This window comes from Notamacropus eugenii, chromosome 1, assembly GCF_028372415.1.
Source record: "Notamacropus eugenii isolate mMacEug1 chromosome 1, mMacEug1.pri_v2, whole genome shotgun sequence".
Taxonomy (NCBI): domain Eukaryota; kingdom Metazoa; phylum Chordata; class Mammalia; order Diprotodontia; family Macropodidae; genus Notamacropus; species Notamacropus eugenii.
Genome location: NC_092872.1, coordinates 54,925,093 through 54,947,606, shown reverse-complemented (window position 1 = coordinate 54,947,606; position 22,514 = coordinate 54,925,093). Strand labels below are relative to the sequence as shown.

Sequence of the window (22,514 nt, the reverse complement as noted above, 5' to 3'; positions counted from 1 at the left end):
GTTCAAAAATACTGAACAAGATTATATTGCAAAACTGTTCAACTTTGTTTTTGTTATTTTTTCTTTACAAAAATAAGTTGACCAACAGTCAGTGTTTTACATTCCCCATCCACCATTCATTATAGACATGCCTAACATCCCTCCCATTCTGTTTACTCCCATAGAAGCATGGGGAATTTCATTCTTAACTAAGTTATGCTTTTTTTAAATCAAACACTAGTTTATTGAGTTAATTGTTTGATTTTTTTTTTCCTTCTCTAGTTTTTTCTCCTGGTTTTAATGAATGCTGCTTCTAGTATAGTTTGTGTTCTAGAAATAATATTTCTCTTTGTCTCTACCGCTTTTCATTATTTCTCTCATATTCTAGATCTTGTATTTTTCCAAATGAATTTTATTATTTTATCAAGTTCTGAAACTATTTCTTTGATCATTTGATTGCCATAGCATTTTCACTGTAGTCATGTCAAATATGACATTTTCACTATAGTCATGTTGTGTAGAAGAATTAAAATGAATGGGAGAAATCATGTAACAAACCAAAACGTAAGACAAAAGAAAATGATCTGCTACATTCTGCGATTGAATTCCAAAGTTCTTTCTCTGGGTATGGAAGTTATTCTTTATTTAAAGAACATTTTTTTAATTGAATTTATTCAGGTATGTTGTGTTTTGTTAGATTGATCCCCAGATATTTTATGCATTTTGTAGTTTTTTGGAATGATACTTCCTTTCTATTACTGCCTCTTGAATTTTGTTATTACATAGAAATTTGTAATCAATTGTAATTGATTTTTGTAAGTTTACTTTGTAGACTGCGATTTTACTGAAGCTGTCAGTTTCTCAATTAGTATCTTTGGTGATTCTCCAGGATTTTCTAAATAAAGTCATCATGTCATCCGAAAATAGGGTTAGTTTTATCTCCTTTTTACTTATCTTTATACCTTAAAATTCCTTCTCTTTTCTTATTACTATTGCTAGCATTTCTGAAAAAAAATATCAAATAAGTGGGGAGAGTAGGCATCCTAGCTTTACTTCTGCATTTATGGGGAAAACTTTTAGTGCACCACAGTGCATATAATCCTTGCTTTTGGCTTTAGGTAGGTACTTTTTATGATAGTAGAAAATAACCTCTATGCCTATACTTTGGAGGAGTTTTGTTTATTTATTTTTAGTATAAATGGGTGTTCTAACCAAATTGGCTAAATGTTTATTAGTTTTATTGGTCTTTTCAGAGAATCAGCTTTTCATTTTATTTATCATTTTTTAAGTTTTTTTCTCTGATAAGAGTTTGATGTCCAAACGTTACAAAAAATGAATATACATATATATATGGATATGTATGCATGTATATGTGTTTATATACACAAAAGACCAAAAGCCATTCACAAATAGATAAGTGGCCAAAGATACGAACAGGCAGTACTAAAAAAAAATATGAGAGTGTGCAGCTAGATTCTGATTAATGTGAGTAATGAATTCCCTGAAATAGCTTCCTATTAGCACTATTCTAAGTTAGTTATGGTAATTAATTCAAGTCCAGTGGAAGTATATAGTGCAAATTCAAATAATGCAATTATTTCAAAATAGTATTATTCATATTTGTATCTAGTAGTGTTCAATCTGGATCATTAATAATAAATAAATACCAATCAAAACAACCCTGAAGTTCCACCTCACACCCTGCAAACTAGCAAAGAGGTCTGAAAATGGGAATAGTAAATGTTGGAAGGGTTGTTGGAAGATATGCACACCAATGCATCATTTGTGGAACTAGGAGTATGTCTAACCATTCTGGAAAACAACTTGGAATTATGCAACTAAAGTGACTAAAATAACTATAATACCCCAACGAGGATATTGATAAAAACAAAATCCCCATATCCAGAATATTTAAAGTAGCACTTTTTGTGAGAGCAATGGATTGGAAACAAAGTGGATGGCTGGTGATTAGAGAAAGGCTGAACAAACTGGGTTTTTTGAATGCAATGAAATACAGCATTACCATCCTGTAAGAAATAATGAATAAGATAAAAAGAGAAGCACAGAAAAATCTAGATGAATTGATGAGGATAGAAGTAAACAGAACCAAGGAAACAGCATACACAGTAACAACAGTGTAAATGGAAAGAATATCCACAAAAAATTTTGCTGCAAAATTATAAAGAATAAGATGAGAAGATATCTCTACCTCACCCCTTTGCAGAGGTAGGAGGTCCAGTAGTGTGGTACATATTTTCAGGCTTTTTTGAAGTATTGGTAGCTATACTGACTTCCTTGTCTTTTTATTTTTGTTTTTAAAAATGTTTGTTATATGGGATGACTCTCTGAGAGTGAAAAGAGGAGAGTTACATGGGGAAATTATGGTGATATTAAATTATGGTGATATTAAAACAAATAACATCAATAAAACTTATTTCAAAAAGAAAAAAATAGGAATGAAATTTCAGTAGTACTTTTGGTCCTCAAACTTTTATAATGGAGTAATCTTTGAACTACTTAGTACTAGTTTAAAAATGAAAGAGTAGATCAATAAAACCCTAGACAAGGAAGAATTAAAAATATACACACAAATGTGCTAAAAAAAACCTCATTTGACAAAAAATTGCTGGGAAAATTGGAGATTTAACTTAATGTAGTTTTAATTATTCTTATTTCTTTTGTTTTTGCCCCTAAAATTAATCTCCTGTTTGGAAAACAAGTATAGCTTCACAGATAAATGTCCATCTGGTCCCAACCTTCCCAATCTCCACCATGGCACCTGGGATTATAGAAATAATCTTCCACATCCCCCTCTTAACCAATCTCAAATAGATTGGTAAACATTCCCATATATCTAATCATTTCTACCAATTACTGTGGTCATAGCTCCCAAGCATAGTTCTGGAAGCAGAAGTAATAGATAATCCTTGGTCCCCCTACCAATCTCCATCCTAGGCCCCTCAACCTCTAAGAGAGAGTGTCCCCAGAACCTCAAAGATGGAACATTTGTTGTACAAAAAGGGAAAACTGGGAAGCAATTTTAAGGGAAGATGCCACCTCCCTGCTCCCACCTTTGAATTTAGAGAGGCACACCATCCCAAAAGAACACTCTCCAATAATGACCTATAGACACATAAAAGTCTTATTTATATATGAGGTTCCTCCCTTTCCTCTACCCAAATGCAAACACTGAGTTACCATATAATCTTTCATTTGGAGAAGTCTGCTACTGCTAAAATATGAGCCCACATAAAACAATACTGCAGCAAGTAGCCTTAATTTAACTGACCCAACATCTAGGGTTCAACCTGGTCTTTGGAAGGCCCTTGAGCCCCCATCACAGAGGGAATGCTGGCCACAACCCTGTTGCCTTTGGACAGAAGTGGTTTTGCAGTAGAGATACTGACCCAGATAGGCCTTTTGTGCAGGGAGCTGCAGTACAACTATCGCTTTGTGGGTATTCTGGGAAAGTTCTCTCTGCTTTAGATATTTCTGTATGTTGATGAAGTAGGAAGGCTGTGGAATTGCCAAATGATTTATGCCTATACTTCTCCTCCCCTAAAACCTGAAGGTATCTTGCATACTGTGGCTGTTCTTGATATCTTCTGCATTGAAATAATTCAGTAAAAAAATGATAAACCTAAAATATAGTAATTCCTATAGAAACCCAGTCAACTTTCTGTATGTTGTACGATGAATGTACATCATCTGCCAGTCCATCTAAGGGTGTGTGCTTGAGAGCCAAGAATATTACAGAAAAGCAGTTAGAACATAATTCTTAGGTAAATTATCCTGGTCTTTGGGGGCAGGATGGATTAGAATGGGGGGAAAAAGCTGGGAAATGTTAGTTTTAAAAGACTTTCATTAATTTCAGTAACTAGGTGGTACAATGATAGAGTACCAGGCCTGGAAACAGGAAGACTCCTTTTCATGAGTTCAAATGTGACCCCGGGCAAGTCACATTGTTGTTTACCTCCCTGTTTGCCTCAGTTTCCTCATCTGTAAAATGAGCTGGAGAAGGAAATGACAAACCACTCCAGTATCTTGCCAAGAAAACCCCAAATAGAATAACAAAGAGTCGGACATGACTGAAAAAACGACAGCATTTCACTAATCCAGGCCTGAGAAAAATAGTCTAGGACAGGTAGGGAACCTTGAGGTCATTCATTCCTCACCCTTTGGTAGGATAACATGGAACTGGTTTGGGAAACAGCTTCAACAATATCCTTAAAAACTCTACTTGTTTTAGCCTTCGATACCTTCAAAATCAAGGGAGAGAGAAGACTCTTAATTTCCTTGATTTTCCATTTGCCAAGCACCAAGACAGAATACAGTCAGAAGCCAGGGATGGAAGGGAGTTCAGGGGTCATCTATCCCAAACCATTATTTGACAGATGAGGACACTCCATGGCACAGTAACTAAAGACTTGGACCTATTTAAGTAGAACCCAGGTCCTCTGACCCCCTAAATCCAGTGCTCTTTTCCACCCTCCCATTTTACAAAGAGGACACTAAGGTCCAGAGAAGGGGGAAGGTTGACGTCAGATTCAGGAGAGCTGTTCTGGTGTGAAAGGGTTCACTTAGACCTTCTCTGTAGCCAATGGGAGCTTTGGCCTCCTTAGCAAGACAGCTAAGCTAAATGGAGACCCCAGTTATTTGGGGTAGTTCTACTTAGAGGTTTCAGAAGGATGATGCAGTTTTTGAGGTCTTCATGGGGGTTAAAGATTAAGGACGGGACAAGAAAGGATCAGGGAGACAAAGGGAATTCTTTGCTTTAAGGACTGAAGGCCAGGGCAGGGGCACAGGTTAAGGATAGAGGACAGGGGGCACAGGTTAAGGATAGAGGACAGGGGGCACAGGTTAAGGATAGAGAACAGGGGGCACAGGTTAAGGATAGAGGACAGGGGGCACCCAGCAGAAGTTGGACGGTGTTTCCAGAGGAGAGGGAAAGGAAGGTCTTCGCGAACTACCGGGAAAGCGACACTGTCTGCATCCACATCGCAAGGCGTGCCCAAGGTCACAGGTGCCAAGGACCTTGGGCATCTCTCGGGGCGGGGGAAGATGTGTCCTGACTGCTGGTTCATGGGGTTTTTCGGCCGGAAAGGAGCCCGGGAATCAAGCCCCTTCTTGGCCGGTGCAGCGAGCCGGGAGCCGGAGAGGGCACGAGACTTGCCCGCAGGGACAAAGGTGGTAAGCGGTGGATGCCCGCGCCTCGGTGCCCTTTCCGTGGAGTTGGCTGATGTCGCAGGCGTGGCTTCCAGCAAAGGAGCCGCGACCTTCTCCCCTTGCCCCTGCCGCGGCCCAGCCCCAGTTCCACCTGTCGACCCGGGCAGGGCTCCGGCCCTGGCCCCACCCCTGGGAGGGGCGGAGGCGAGGCCACGCCCACAGAAGCCCCCCGAGAACGAGGCTGCGGAGGGGGGCGGGGGGAGGGCCTCGAGCCGGAGCCGCAAAGGTGCCCGGGAGCAACAGTTGTAGGGCAGTGCCGGGAGACCCGCGGGGCCCACCGCGAATACCCTCTTTTTTCCGAAGGGCGGGACTCCGGGGGCGGAAGTGGCGTAGCTGGGCGGGGCAGGGGAGCGACCTGCACCGGCTCGGGTGTCGGGCGCACTGACTGGCAGGCTAGAGCTGGCTGCAGGTGAGTGCGCCGGCGGAGCGTCTCCGTCCTCCCTCGGGTGCAGCGGGCTTAGGCCCCCTCGCCGCCCCGGCCCAGGTGTCCCTTCTCCTTTCCTTCCCGGGGTTCCTGAGCGTCCCCGTTCTCCCCCAGGGTCCCGGTGCCCTCGTGTTCCCCTCGCCCCGCCCCCAGGGACCCCCCAGCGGGGGACCCAGCGCCGCGCCCCGGCCCGGGCGTGGGCGCCCCTTGGGCTCCCTGCGCCTGCCCCCCCTTCTAACACCTGTCGGCCTCCGGAGGGATGGAGGCTGGGATGGGGTGGTGGGATTCCTCCGCGCTCCCAGGGATCCCCCAGAGAGGAGCCCTGCGCGTCCCCGCCCCGCCCCCTTCCTGCGGCGGACCCCGGCCCGTGGCTCGCCGAGTTCTGCGTGGCACCGCTTCAGCCTCCCGGGTGCTCGTTATTTCCTCTTTATAAAGAAATCCCGTCGCCTTGGCGTCCTAGGTCCCTCCTGGGTCCGTCCTGGGTCCGTGCTGGGTCCCTCCTGGGTCCATCCTAGGTCCGTCCTAGGTCCGTCCTAGGTCCGTCCTAGGCGTGTGTGTCAGCAGGGGCGCCGGGGTCTCCATCAGCAGGAGGTAACTTGCCTGGGAAACGTGTATTCCCCCGCCCCTCCCTCCCTGGCTGGATCCATGTCTGCTGGTGCAGCTTTTTGGCTAACCCAGAGCTGGATCAGCTGGGCAGTGTGGCATCCAGGGTGGGCACCCGCAGCCTCCAGGACACGTGTGGCCGTCTAGGTCCTCGGGGACGGCCTTTTGACGGAGTCCAGACTTCACGGAACAAAGCCTTTTATGAAGTTTGAATTCGGTGCCGCACTCGAGGACCCAGAGGGCCACATGGAGTCTCGAGACCTCTGGTTCCCCACCCTTGGTTTTGGTTATAAGATTGATTTGAATTCTTGGAGCTGCTAAAGGGAAGATGTTGATGTTGACAGAGGTGTTTGATCATGTGCCCTTTCTGGGCGGTTGGTCTGAATGGAAACTGTTTTAAGTATTTATTTTTATGAATCTTGTTTTATACGAAATATCCATGTTAAAGGTCTTTTGGTTTTGTTTTTTTAAACTGACAGCTCTTTGCAGTGAATTCAATTTATCAACTCGTCACAAAAGTTTGCTGATTTTGAGATGCTTGTAGAGAGGAATCATTTCACATTCTTTAAAGCATTCCTTCTTCCCACCACTCCTAATAGTCAAGACAGGGATGAAGAAGATTGATTTTAATTTAAAATAAATATAGATGAAGATGCAATTGTAGGAAGAATAATGTGCCTTAAAATTTGGGATAGGAGGCTTAATCCAAGTTACTTTCTAAGTAAATCAAATAACTTGTAAAAGTGTCTCCTTGAAATATCTTTCTTTGCTATTTTCCATAGGCATCTGTGACTTTTCTTATTTTAAAAGACTTTAAGATAAGGGATGAAAGTATACCATGTAAAAATAGTCTCAGATAGTTACTGCAGTAGGGACTCATGAATAAGTGATATAAGACCTTTACCTACATTTAGATAACAGCATGTTAAACTTTACATTTCACTTGAAAGATGGATTTGCCCTTATCCCTATAATAAAAGCATTCGATGTAGAAGGGAAGTGATATATTAAAGGGTAGAAAGAGCACTGGAGTGAGACTCAGGAAACATGATTTAGAGCGTATATAGTCAAAAGGCTTGGTGAAGAAAAATATTAAGATTTTGCTTTGCATTTTAGGCATAAGTCTGACAGAGTTTTTTGGTTTTTTTTAATTAATTTAACATCAAATTCAGGTATTTGTGGTTTAGAGTATAATGTCCAAGTTGACATAGGCCCATATTCCAACATCTCTCTACCCCAAGAAAATTTGAGGTAACCTTTTCAGAATCTTCAACATAAAAAGGTCACATTATGTTAAAATAGGGGTTTGGAATCAACACACCAGAAGGAGTTACTTAATCTTCAATTACAACTACTCCCTTCCTTCCTTTACCGATTCTTCTAGGATTGGAAGGAATTTTTCCTCCTTGTGATCCATCTCTTGAGCCTTTCTGAACTGAGAAGAAGACACTTCCCCTAAGTGGGCCATTCTACCCTCTTGGGGGTGGGGAAAGCCATGATCTTAATTAGGCTAGAGCTACTTTTTATCCTAAGTTTGTTTTCCACCCAGAATCCATTTCCTGGAACCTCATTGTTCTTTAATCTCTACCCACTTTGCTAAAGGACAAAGTTTAGAAATTGTTTTAGATTGAAGGATATACTCTTTCTTAATATTTTCTGTTGAACTAAAGAAGGAAGTTTTTTGTTTCCACTATGTCGGGCTAGTCCCAACCTCCCTAGGTAAAAGAGACCATTCTCTACCTCATTTCTTACCTAGCCTTAATCACTGAATGGGGGTTGCCTCAGTCAAACTGAGACCTGTTTAAGGTCTTAGCTTAAAAAGGCATCGGTTTCCCACTGCATCCAGGGCCATCTCCAGTTTTCCTGATCTGTATCTTACCACTGGAAGCAGGTGACTGTAGAAAAGAAAGTTGAGGCTTGTAACTTTGCACAGCCCTCCATCACTTAAATCCAATTCACTTGCATGTCATGGCATCACCTCCCTGATGACATGGTCCTCTTTGAGAGTAAAGAACAGATACCACTACCTCATTATTTTTGTAGGGTTTGTGTGTGTGTGTGTGTGTATTTTTTAACTATTAGTTTGGTTTTGTAAGTTATCATTATAGTGATCAGCTTAATAAACATAAACATGATATTGGAGGTGAGAGCAGAAATTGTTGATAGTGCGGGAAATTACTTAGGGATAAAAAGAGGGGAAAAGCACCTTATTTTTCCTGTTTTTTTTGTTTGTTGGTCACAGAAACTACTCACAAGACCCATAATCTCTCCTGAATTAAAAATCTAGCCTCCAACACTTACTAGCTGTGTGATCACTTAAAAAAAAAAAAAATTATTCTTTGACTCAGTTTACTCATCTGTAAAATGGGATTCTAATATCACCTACTCCCAGGGTTGTTGTGAAGATCAGAGATAATAATTGTAAAGCACTTAGCATAATGCATGGCACATTGTATAAGTGTTAGCTATTATAATTAATGATATAAATTTTGGGGGGATCTAAAGTGCTTTTGTCATACTATCCCTATGGGGAAAGCAGAACAAGGATTATTATTTCTATTTTACAGAGGAAGAGACAAGCTCACAGAGGTGTAGGGACTTGTCCAAGGGACATAACTTGAGATGGAAGATTAGAATTTAAACTTCACAGGGCAAGGCCGCTTTCATTTTTGTGTTTCTATTCTCAAGGCCTGGCACCATGCCTTTCACTGAGTAGGTGGTTAATAAATGTTTATTGAATTAAATTGATTTAATTGAAGTAAAAACATCAGAGAGTGAAATGACCAGATTCTGATTCCTTAAGATGTTTGTACAGTAGAGAGTCAGCTTTAGAACCTGATATTTTTATGATCTTATTCTGTGCAATGTTATAGCATATTATTTAGTGCTTTAACCATAAGCCTGAAATGGAGGGGAAGCTATCAAACAGTTGAGCTGTTCAGCTCCCCTGCCTTAGGATTGGCTTCATAAAAATGTTTCAGATAGGTGTAACAGTTCCTCTTTCTGTTGTTCCTCTTTTTCTTCTCATAGGTTATGATCTTTACTCCCATTTCCCCCTGTTTCCCCCTGTTCATGCTGCTGGAAGTAATTGTGTGCCTGTTCTTAGAAGAGTAATCCAACTCACAGTGACATTTGACAGGGCAAGCCTTAGTAGCTGGATGAAACCTAATATCTAAAGATGATGTCAATACCTTACTTAAACCCTACTTAGATAATTAATAATTACTTTTAAAGTCAACCTGTTTGGAGCCATAGCTACTTGGTGACCTTTTTATCTTTTAACAAAGTGCTTTTGCTAGCGAGGAAACAAGATATTGTTGTTCATCTGTAACCTTAGGATTTCCCTGAAGACCTTCTCCGTTAAAAAGACCAGTGCCCTTCCTCCAAACAGCTATCATCTGTTTTTTATTTATATATTAGCACTTCTTTTCTTCCCTGTGCAAGTGAGACTTGATTTGATGAAAACCCACTTGATGTTTCTTCAGAGAGAAGTAGAAGCAATGGATGGATGCTCTGCTCAACGGCAGGTTGCATGATAGAATAGAAAAAGTGCTAGCCCTGGAGTCAAAGGACCACAGTTCACATTTCCCCTCTGAATCTCTGAATCGTACCGTTGTGACCTTGGACAAGTCACCTAACTCTCTGGGTTTCAGTAAAATGAGAGTTGACTGAGATGGATGGTCTCTGAGGCCCCTTCCTTGTCTAGAGCTGTAACCCTATGAAAGGAGTGACAGCCCCATAAATACTGAATCGCCAAGGGTAGATGTATCAGGAAAGATGATAACTAAGCTGTTCTCAGCAGTAGAGAAATGAGAAGCAATGAATTTCAGACTTGGAGTGAGGAACTTCCTGCCTTTTAATGGATCCTCATTCATGTTGTACCCCCTAACTGTGGTTATATCCCAACACCCTGTCCTGGATCTTTTCTCTCTGGCTTCTCTTACTTGGTGACCTCATTAGCTTCCATGGATTTAATTATCATCTCTTTGCAAATGACTCCTAGCTTTATGTATCAAATTCTCTTATCTTATGTATCAAAGTCTCTTAAGTTGCATTCACAAATGAGCCTATTGGATATTTCAAACAAGATATTCCATAGACATTTCACAATTACTATACCCAAATCGTAATTTATCTTTCTCTTCAAACTTATCCTTTTTCTGAGCTTATTTCTGTCACAGGTATTGCTATCCTAGTCACCAAGGTTCAGAATCTCTCAGTATATTCTTCTCACTCTCTCACCCCATACATCCAGTTGCTAAATCTTTGTTAATTTGATTCTGCCTTTATAACATCACATCTTTCCCATTTTCTACTTACGTAGCTGCCATCCCTCGATATCACATCTTACTTGGATTATTGCAGTAGCCTCCTAATTGGTCCCACCTTCACCTCTAAGATCACTCCTTTCAGTTTATGTGGTCTTTCCCAGCATCTCTTGACCCAAGTTGCCATTGCCTGTCTTCTCTTCTGCCCTTCCCCCCATTGTATTTAATATGCTCTTATATGTAGAGTGTAAGGTACTTGAGGGCAGGAACTATTTCATCTTCATTTGTCCAGAACCTTGCACAGTGCGTGGCCCATAGTAATTGCTTAATAAATATTTGGTAGTTCTTTATAAATGGCAGCTGTTTACTTTAAGAGGACATCTTTAGGGCTCAGTCATCTCATCATAGATCTTTATCTTTTTTTTTAAACTCAGGCTGCTGCTTTTAATTTATGAGAGGAAAAATATGAACAGTAATGATGAACTCTTGCTAAACCAAAACAGAATGTACTATTTGTGTTCCAAGCAATATACACCCTTATTTTCCTTTGGAATGTTTATTGCCAGTTTAACCACTATTTTGCAGCTCTTCAGTTGTTCTTTATCCTTAATTATTAGATATACTACCCTGAATGGAATGGCTGTGGCTAGCCATTTGTAAAAAGTAGTCTCTGATATGAAAGAATATTTTCCCAGGCTGGACCAGAGATCTCTTTGTTAGGTAGGTCCTGATTTTTCTGTCCCAAACAAGAGAATGATTTAAACAGGAGTGGCCTCTAGGTCACATGCGACTTTCTAGGTCCTTGGGTGCGACCTTTTGATTAAGTCCAAGTTTTACAGAACAAATCCTTTTATTAAGAGGATTTGTTCTGTGAAGTTTGGATTCAGTCAAAGGGTTGCACTTGAGGACCTAGAGGGCCACATGTGGCCTTGAGGCCACAAGTTTCTCACCCTTGAGTTAAGGAAGGGGCCAGAAACCAAAAGGATTCTTTGTATTATCGCTTTGCAAAGTGTAAAGAATTATTTTATTTGAGGCAAAAGAAGTTTTAAGGATGACCGTTTTAAGGATGGCAGTGTTAAGGATGACAGTGGTGGTGGTGACAGTGACCACTCAAAAAACTTAGATACAGTCATTCTGGAAAGAGAGATGGCCCATCCCCAGAGTGACCTGGAGTTGAGGGAGGGTGGTTTGTTATTTTCAAGGGAGCAGGGACTTCTGAAACACTGCAAGGAGGAAATATGGCCCTATTGAAAAAAGTGTTTAGTATCAATTTTTTTAAATAAAAAAATGCCATTTCTTTCTCCAGTCCATTCCACTCCACAAATGAGGAAACTGTAGCAAATAGGGCGAAGTGACCTGCTCAGGGTCACACAGCTAGCAAGCATCCTGGGCCGGACCTGAACCCAAGTTTCCCTGATTCCAGGCACAGTGCTCCCTCCAGTGCGTCACCTAGCTGCCCTGAGTATCAGTTCTAACAGTAGACATCCATAATGACACAGTCTTAGAAATTTAATACAACTCTTATAAAGAGTAAATCTTAGTCACAGGCTTACTTAAAACCTCTTTAGAACTAAGTAGAACATGCAAAGCTCTATCTGATACATTTTTCCCCTTAGTTTTACAAACATGTCTCTTTAAATTGAATAAAAACCTTTCCTTTAAATTTTTCACCAAAAGATCATTAATTCTTAGAATTTCATTGGGAATATTTGGAAAATGTTAAGCTCGTATAGCAAAGAGAATTGGAAACCAGTTTTTAAAAAATTTAATTAATTTATTTATTTTCAGTTTTCAACAATCACTTCCATAAGTTTTAAATTTTCTCCCCCTCCCTCCCCGAGATGGAATGTAATCTTATATGCAGTCTTACATTCTTATTAAATGCATTTTCACATTAGCCATGTTGCATAGAAGAATTAAAACGAATGGGAGAAACCATGAGAAAAACCAAACCAAAACATAACACAAGAGAAAATATGCTTCATTCTGTGTTCCAGTTCCATAGTTCTTTCAATGTGAATGGCATTTTGCATCTAGAATTCTTTGGAAATATTTTAGGTCCTTGCATTGCTGTGAAGGGCTAAGTCTATCAGAAACAGTCCTCTCACCCTGTGGCAGTTACTGTGTATAATGTTCTGTTTCTGCTCATTTCACTCTACATCAGTTCATATAAGTCTTTTCAGGTTTTTCTGAAGTTTGACTCTTCGTCATTTCTTATAGCGCAGTAGTATTCCATTACGTTCGTATACCACAACTTGTTCAGCCATTCTCCAGTTGATGGATATTCCGTAGATTTCCAGTTCTTAGTCACCACAGAAAGAGCTGCTATAAATATTTTTGTACATGTGGCACCTTTCCCCATTTTTATGATCTCTTTGGGATACAGCTCTAGAAGCAGTATTGCTAGGTCAAAGGGTATGCACATTTTTATAGCCCTTTGGACATAGCTCCAAATGTGTGTACCAACAATAAATTAGTGTTCCAATTCTCCCACATCTTCTGCAGCATTTATCATCTTCCTGTTATCATCTTCCTGTTAGCCAATCTGATAGGTGTGATGTGTTATCTCAGAGTTGTTTTGATTTGCATCTCTCTAATCAATAGTGATTTAGAGCATTTTTCCATATGATTATAGATAGCTTTAATTTCTTCCTCAGAAAACTGCCTGTTCATATCCTTTGAGAAACCACTTTTTATAACTGGTAAACCTGGGTTATCTTGATGTTTGCCAAAATTAATGACCTCTTTAAATTTTTCTTTTAACCTACAAAATAAAGTTAGACATAGTTTTGCTGTTATCTGGACCATAAAAATAGCTAAAAATGCTGTCACCTGCCAACTTGGAAAGAAATAATATTAGAATTTATTCCACTTAAGGGACAGCACTAGAATGAATAGGTAGACTGTAGAGGATTGATGATTTCTGCTAAATAAGAAGTAGAACGCCCAAATTATTAGATGATGATAAAGCTCTTTGAAGTCAGAGGTGATATTGTATTGAGCACAGTACTTTGATCATATAGCAGGTTCTTAATAAATATTTATGTCTCCTTTATCAATGGAGTATAGGCAAATGGTCAGTTCCCCATCACTAGAAGAGTTTAAATCTAGTCTACAAATTCAGAGCCAACTTAATAGCCATAGCAACTTGGAAGGGGTAGTCTGAATTTCATTAGCTGACTTCTGAGATCCCTTGTAATATTAAGATTCACTGATCCTCTGACATTTATAGTACAAAATACCCATTGGAATTACACAGAGCTGATATAAATAGCTTTTTTCTCTTTGTGTTTTTATATTACAAATACTTCATTGTGGCATAGAGGGCAAAAATTTTCTAAAAATGTTTATTTTTCCATGTCTGAATAACTAGTGATAGTATCTGTCTTTTTCAAAGAAACAGGTTTACAAGTGGTAAGTCTTCCCTCTTCAGATGGTAAGGAAGCCACACAAAAGGGTGCTGAATGGATGTTTGGGGAAGAAGTTAAGAAATTTAATTTTATAGATGCAATTAAGGCAAGGTCACATGATTGAACAGTCCATTTCTTTTTTTAAAAAACATTTTTATTTAACTAGTTAAATATTTTTCAACTACGTATAAAATTTTTTAACATAAATTTTTAAAAATTTTGAGTTCTAAATTCTCTCTTCCTGAACCCCTTGAGAAGGAAAGCAATATGATAATTGCTTATATTTATAAAGTCATATAAAACATATTTCCGTATTAGCCATGTTGCAAAAGAAAACACACACAGAAAGGAAATTTTTTTTAAAAAAAGTATACTTCAGCCTGTATTCAGAGTTCTGTCTCTGGAGGTGGGGTAGTACTTTTCACCATGGGTCCTTTAGAATGGTCTTGGATTATTGTTTTGATCAGAGTGACTGGCTAAGTCACAGTTGATCATCCTTACAATATTGCTGTTAATTGAGTACAGTGTTCTGGTTCTGCTTACTTCATTTTGCATCTGTTCATATAAATCTTTCTAAGTTTTTCAGAAATCCTCTTGCTCATTGTTTCATATAGCACAATAGTATTTCATTATAATTCATATACCATGACTTGTTCAGCCATTCCCCAATTGATGCTATAAATATTTTTGTACACTAAGGTCATTTCCCCTTTTCTTTGATTTCTTTGGGATACAGACCTACTAGTATGAATCATCTTCATTTCTGAACTGATAAGCTAGATAGCCAATAATAGTTGGTTAATAATAATAATAATACCCCTAGAGTTTTCTGGAAGGGTAGGACATGTTTTTGGTCAGACATAATGTCTTTATTAGTTGAATGTCCATAATGCTTTGTGTTATCCAGAGCATAGATATTGGCAATGCTCAGCATAACCTAGACAAAATATAGAGGTGATAACATAAGACAATGTTAGTGCAGCAGTGTTGCCTTCATTTTTAAAACAGATTTTTTTTCTTTTTACCCTACACATTCCCTTCTCTTCTTCCCCAAAGAGAACTTGGCAAGAAAATGGAATTGGTCAACAGAACATTTCTCTTTAACAGGAATAGAGTTAGTTATTTTAAGTTCCCTAACCTAAGACAGCATTACCAGAGATGTTCCAGTGGAACCCTGGGGGAATCATTTTTTAGAAAAGTAGGAAGGATTTGGAATTAGGCTAAAAAAAATTGATGAAAGATGACCCAGATATTCCATTGCTAGGTGTAAACCCCAAGAAGGTCAAACACAGAAGGAAAGATCCCGTATGTATAAATTTTCTGTACTAGCACTTTTGGCAGCAACTTTGCTAGATTAGGGAATGGTTAAACAAATTGTGGTATGTGAATATAATAAATATTACTTTACCATAAGAAACTATTAATATGACAAACTCAGAGAATCATGGGAAAACTAATGCTAAAGTTAGAAAGGACCACAGAGACCTGATTCATCTGAGGAATCTGATGATCAAGAAATCAGTCAAGTATAATAGCTAACATTTATATAGTGCTCCAAGGTTTGCAAAATACAAATATTATCTCATTTGATCTTCACAACAACCTGGGGAAATAGGTGTTATTATCTCCATTTTGTGATTGAGGAAATTGAGGCAGACAGAGGTTAAGTGACTTGCCCAGGGACACACAAGCTACTAAGTGTCTGAGACTGGATTTGAACTAAGTTCTCCTGGTTCCAGGTCCAGTAGTCTGTTCACTGTGCCATCTAGCTGCTGTGTAAGTAGCATTTATTAGGTATCTACCATGTGCCAGGCATTGTGCTGAGTGCTAGGAATACAAAGAAAGGCAGAAGACAGTCCCTGCTTTCTAAGCACTCACAATGTAAGAGACAACATGCAAACAGCTATGTAAAGAAGTTGTTTGGGTAAATTGGAGATAATCTCAGAGGAAAGACATTAAGATTAAGGAAGAGGGGGAACGACTTCTGTAGAAGATGAGATGTTAGCTGAGACTTACAGGAACCAGGGAAGCCAAGAGAGGAAGGTAAAGGAGAAAGTTCCAGGGAAATAGAGTATCTTGTGTCCTACTATGAAAAGAGCTGCTGTAAGTATTTTTTCTACCTCTGGGTTGTTTCCCCTTTTTCTTTAATCTCTTTGGCAGAGGGGAAAGGAGAGAGGAAGTAGGGGAAGATAAATAGACCTAATAATGTTATATAGCTGGGTCATTGGGTGTGCACAGTTTAATAGCTTTTTGGACAGTTTTAAATTGCTCCCAGAATGGCTGGTCCAGTTCACACCCACAGTGCATTACTGTTCCTGTTTTCCCACAACCCCACCAACATTTGTTGCTTTCCTCTTTTGTCATCTTTGCCAGTCTGATGAGTTTGAAGCGGAACCTGAGAATTGCTTTATTTTGCATTTCTTTATTAGTGATTTGGTGTATTTTTTCATAACTTGGTTTTCTTCCTTTGAAGAATATAGGTTCTGACATTTATCTTTTGGAGAATAGTTATTATTTAAAAAAATAAATTTTTATCACTATCTTTTGTTTTTTTTTCCATCGCCAAAATTTTCTCCAGTGTATCTCTTCCTCCCCATTCCAGAGAGCCATTCCATAAAGCAAATATTTTTAAAGAATACAATGAAAAAAAAAATCAGCAAAACTGACCAATACGTTGAAAAGTTTAAAAATATTTGCAATATACCACACTCGTAGACCTTTCATCTCTGTAAAGGGATGGGGACTGTCTTCTTATATCTCATCTTTGGAACCAGAATAACTCTTATTCTTTTAAATTCTGGTTCAGTTGTTTATATATCTTGGATCAGAGAGACTTTCTGCAAAGGATTTTTTTCTCTGGCCATTATACTAAGTAAATGCTAAACCTTTTAAATATTTTTGTTTGTGTTTTTCTAATGACCCACACTATATAAATTAGAGTATTAGCAGCAGAAAAAAAGAAAATATGCATCAAGTTTAGCCAAGAATCAACAAACCTTTTTGTTCTGATTTTGTTATATAAGCATGAAGAGACTGACTTTACTTTAATTTTACCATTCAGCTTTTTTTTTTAGTCCAAAATTAGTTTCTTTTAATTCAGTTCAGTTCCTCTCCTTCCCTTCTCCCTCTCACTCACCCATTGAGAAGGCAAGAAAAACAACCCCCATTAAAAATATGTATAATCATGCATAACAAATTCCTGCATTAGCAGTGTCCAAAGAGAAAGAAAGAAAATGTGCATCCAGTCTGCACTCTGAGTCCACCAGCTTTCTGTCTGGAGTGAGTTGCATGTTTCATTATGAGTCTTTTGGAGTTGTGATTTGTTGTTTCATTGATCAGTATCCCTAAGTCTTTCAGAGTTGATTGATTATCTTTGCAGAATATTGTTGTTATATACGTTGTTCTCCTGGTTCTGCTTACTTTATAGTGCATCATTTCATATAGATCTTCCCAGGTTTTTCTGAAACCATCCCTTCACCATTTCTTAAAATAGTATTCCATCACATTCATATACCATAGCTTGTTTAGCCATTCTCCAATGATGAGCATCTCCTCCTTTCCAATTCTTTTGCCACCACAAAATGCTGCTTGTTCATAAGGGTCCCTTCCCTCTTTCTTTGATCTCTTTTGGAGGTATGAAAGTATTAGCACTACATCTGGGTCAAAGATTATGCACAGTTTGTTAGCTTAAATTTAAGTATTTTAACATTTTATTGCTTTCTAGAATAATTGTACTAGTTCAGAATTCCACCAACAGTGTATTAAAAATACCTATTTTTCCATAGCTCCCACAGCATTTGTTATTTTCCATTTTTGTCGACTTAGCCAATCTGATGAGTGAGATTATACCTCAGAGTTGTTTTAATTTTCATTTACCTGATTATTAGTGGTTGAGAGCATTTTTTAATATGGCTATTAATAGCTTAGCTTTTTCTCTCTGAAAACCACCTATTTGTGTTTTGACTTTATCACCTGGATAATGGCTCTTATTCTTATAAATCTGACTCATTTCTTTCCTTTGTATCTTAGAAGTGAGATCTTGATCTGAAAGACTGCTTCAAAGTCTCTTGCTGTTTGCAGGAGTTTCTTCTTGCTGCTTGTTTGCTGTTTTTCCTCTAGTCAGTATTCTAAATCCCAAACCTTTTAAGTATTTTTTGGTTGGGGTCTTTTTAATGACCCACACCTTATCAGTTGGGGTATTAGCTACAGAAGAAAGCATGTGTCAGGTTTTGCCAAGAATCAACAAACTTTTTTGTTACTTGAGCATGAAGTGACTTATGTTTGTTTTGATTTTTACCTTTCAAATTGTTAACGTTTATTGATAATTAGTAACCTTAAGAGTGCAGATATCAAGAGATACCCTATGGAAATTAACGATAGACTTTCAGGAGGGATTTCAGATTGATAGTTATAAATAGAGTAACAAATATATTTTGATAATTCTTTTTAAACATTTGAAATGAAAATTAAAAGCCTTTCAGCATTGTGTATTAATTTGTGAAAAGACTGCCATGCATTCAGCCTTAAAAGTTTCCATGTCAGGGTAACCTTGTCAAGTGAAATCAAACCTGTGCTGAAATTTGACTTTTTCCTTTCTTCTACAAATGTTTTTAGTAATTTTATAAGTGATACCACTGTAGATACTTCTGTCTCATCCAGAAATAACAGAAAGGAAGTAACTGTGATAAATGGTTTCAACAACCAGGCAACTTTGTATTAAGTTGCTTCTCCCTACCTCACAGTACCTAGAGTCTCCCTCATGTCTATCATTTTCAGTTTTTGTGACTCTGTGAGTCATACTTCTGCAACCTGTCCAGCCTCCTCACCCCTACAGTAAACTAGAAGTGCCCTCTTTGTGTCCCCCTCATACTGTGTACAGTGAATGCTTTTTTTTTTAATAAATGGTTGTTGAATTAATGGTAGCTTTTGACCATGTGCTAACCAGGGCCTTTAAGTGCTGTACATCAATAAATAATCATTTCTCAAGTTCATATACTATTTTATGTTACATGTCTTTTCTTTGTTGTTAGGGTGTTTTAGGACATCTTTGGACACAACTTTCTCACCACTCGTCTATTTCTGTTTAGTATTCCTTGGAATCTGTATGATATGCCCTTAGTATTCCCAGTTTTGCCTCCTTTTTATTTTGAGTCAATTGGCTTTATCACCTGGTATATCTAATGTTTCTGGGGCTGAAATTTTTCCATCTAAGCCTCTTAAAAATAGTTTATATAGACAGTGATTTATTTTTTTTTTCAAATTTTAGATTTTTAAAAAATGTATAATTTATTTATTTTCAGTTCTTAACATTCACTTCCACAAGAATTTGAATTCAAAAATTTCTCCCCGTCTCTCCCCATCCCCCACCCCAGGGCAGCATGTACCCCATCCACCTCTTCCTCCAGTCTGTCCTCCCTTCTATTACCCATCCTTCTTCCATCTCCCTTCCCCTCTGTTTTCCTGTAGGGCAGAGTAGATTTCTATACTCCATTGCCTGTATAACTTAATTTCCAGTTGCATACTAAAACAGCTTTTAACATTCATTCTTAAAGCTTTGAGTTCCATATTCTCTCTCTCCCTCCCCACCCACCCTCACTGAGAAAACAAGCAATTCAATATAGGTCATACATGTTTAACAATGCAGAGCACTTCCACAATAGTTATGTTGTAAAAGACTAACCATGTTTCCCTCTATTCTGTGCTGCCCTTTATTTATTCCATTCACTCCCCTGACCTGTTCTCCCACAATAGCATTTGCTTCTGATTAGCCCTTTCCCCAATTTGTTGTCCCTTGTATTATCTTCCCTCTCCCATCCCCTTCCCCTTGTCTTCCTGCAGGGTAAAATAGATTTCCATATCCAATTGAGTGTGTGTTATTCCCTCCTTAAGCCAAATCTCATGAGAGTAAGGCTCTGTTATTTCCTTTCATCTCTCTCTTCTTCCCCTCCATTGGAAAAGCTCTTTCTTCCCTCTTTTATGTGAGATGATTTGCTATATTCTACCTCTCCCTTTCTCTTACTCCTAGTACATTCCATTCAATAATAAATTTTATTTTTTTTTAGGTATTCTCCCTTCGTATTCAGCTCACCCTGTGCCCTGTATTTGTGTATATATATAATACATATATATGTATATATACACACATACACACATATATCCAAGTACGTATACCTACACATATGTAATATGCATATATATACATACCCATACCCACCTACATATATCTATATCTATCTATATAGATATAGATATACATTCCCTCTAACTACCCTAATACTGAAAAAGGTCTCATGAGTTACAAATAACCTCTTTCCATATAGGAATGTAAACAGTTCAACTTTAATGAGATCCTTAAGTCTTCTCTTTCTTGTTTACCTTTTCATGTTTCTCTTGATTCTTGTATTTGAATGTCAAAATTTCTGTTCAGCTCTGGTGTTTTCAACAAGAATGCTTTGAAGTCCTCTATTTCATTGAAATTCCATTTCTTCCCCCAGGTATTATATTTAGTTTTGCTGGGTAGGTGATTCTTAGTTTTAATCCTATGTCCTTTGACCTCTGGAATATTGTAGTCCAAGCCCTTTGATTCCTTAGTGTAGAAGCTGCTAAATCCTGTGTCATCCTGATTTGTATTTCCACAATACTTGAGTTGTTTCTTAGTGGCTGCTTGTAATATTTTCTCTTTGACCTGGGAATTCTGGAATTTGGCTACAGTATTCCTAGAAGTTTTCCTTTTGGGTCTCTTTCAGGAGGTGAACAGTGAATTCTTTCGATTTCTATTTTACCCTCTGGTTCTAGAATATCAAGGCAATTTTCCTTGATAATTTCTTGAAAGAAGATGTCTAAGCTGTTTTTTTGATCATGGTTTTCAGGTAGACCCATAATTTTTTAAATTATCTCTCCTGGATCTGTTTTTCAGGCCAGTTGTTTTTCCAATGCAATATTTCACGTTGTCTTCTATTTTTTTCATTCTTTTGGTTTTGTTTTGTAATTTCTTGGTTTCTCATAAAGTCATTAGCTTCCATCTGCTCCATTCTAATTTTTAAAGAACTATTTTCTTCAGTGAGCTTTTGAACCACCTTTTCCATTTGGCCAATTCTGTTTTTCAAAGCATTCTTCTCCTCATTGACTTTTTGGACCTTTCTTGCCATTTGGGTTAGTCTATTTTTAAAGGTATTATTTTCTTCAGCATTTTTTGGGTCTCCTTTAGCAAGCTATTGACTTGCTTTTCATGATTTTCTTGCATCTCTCTCATTTCTCTTCCCAATTTTTCCTTCACCTCTCTTGCTTGATTTTCAAAATCCTTTTTGAGCTCTTCCATGGCCTGAGACCATTGCATGTTTATTTTGGAGGTTTTGATGTAGAAGCCTTGACTTTTATGTCTTCCTCTGATGGTATACTTTCTTCTTTATCTGAAAGGATGGAAGAAAATACCTGTCCACCAAGAAAGTAACCTTCTACAGTCTTATTTTTTTTTCCCTTTTTTGGGCATTTTCCTAGCCAGTTATTTGACTTTTGAGTCCTTTGTGAAGTGGAGGATATACTTTGGGGACCTATAAGTTCTCAGTTCCTCCAAGGTGGCACAACGAAGGGAGAGGAGTTTACTCCTCTCCCTGGCTTGTGCTGTGGTCTGTAAGCAGGATTCCCTCTCCAGAGCCTCAACCAGCTCCACCACACCAGTGCTCCTCCTCACCCCAGGACTGCCACTCAGGACTGAGACCCAGATCAGCCACTTGATTCCCCCATGGTCTTTAGGCCAAGGGCTCCAAAAGTGGATGCTGCTGCCATAGTGGCTACCACCACCTTGGGGCCAGGGCTGGGACCAGACCTGGCTCCCTTGTCACTCAGGTGAAAGAGATTTCTTACTGACCTTTGAAGCGCTCTTTGGCATTTGTGGGTTGAGAAATCTGAGAACCACAGCTGCTACCTGTGATTCTGTACCCTAAAGCCTGCTCCAGTCCTGTCCCTGCCATGCCACAAGGCCAAGGCTGGACTGTACTGTGCTCTGAGCTCCATATAATAGACTTTTCTTGTTGGCCTTCCAGGCTGTCTTGGTCTAGAAATCTCTTTCACTCTGTCATTCTGAGGCTTCTGCTGCTCTAGAATTTTAGAGTTATTTTTTGCAAGTATTTTATGGGCTATGAGGGTAGAGCTAGAGGAGGTCCATTCTTCTCCTCTACCATCTTGGCTCTGCCCCCCAACAGTGATTTATTTTTAAAAACATCTGATTTCCTATCAGCAATTAATCTTCAGTTCTTTCATCATTAGGTTAGTATTCAAATAAAACAGCTCTTACATAATACTTTCTCTTTTTGATATCTTCATTACCTATCTACCTGCCTCACAAGGTTGTTGAGATAAAAGCCTTCAGTCTTTATTCTTTACTGCCTCTCTTGGCATAGGTAGTTTAATTTATACTCCATGAGACTCTTTCTTCAAGGCCATCTTTAAGGAAAAATCAAGCATTCTTCATCTGTACCTCCTGTTGGGTATGGAAACATTGATGATACTTAGTGTGGGAGCCTTGAACCTCTTCCACAGAGGATATAAAGCTGTTGAGAGTTACAGCATTAGTGAGCCACTTAATCTCTCATCTGTTTTCTATTA

At 38.8% G+C, this 22,514-nt stretch overlaps 1 protein-coding gene across 3 annotated transcripts in view; it reads left to right on the top strand.

Moving 5' to 3' along the window:
- The first annotated feature begins 5,526 nt into the window (after positions 1–5,526).
- Positions 5,527–22,514, top strand: part of FAM234A (family with sequence similarity 234 member A) — a 55,652-nt gene continuing 38,664 nt past the window's right edge. Inside the window, exon 1 of one of the 3 annotated variants that reach the window (XM_072602012.1) lies at positions 5,527–5,614. The gene's annotated coding sequence lies outside the window, so the exon portion shown is untranslated. The other 2 variants (XM_072602003.1, XM_072601995.1) reach the window with 2 other exon arrangements.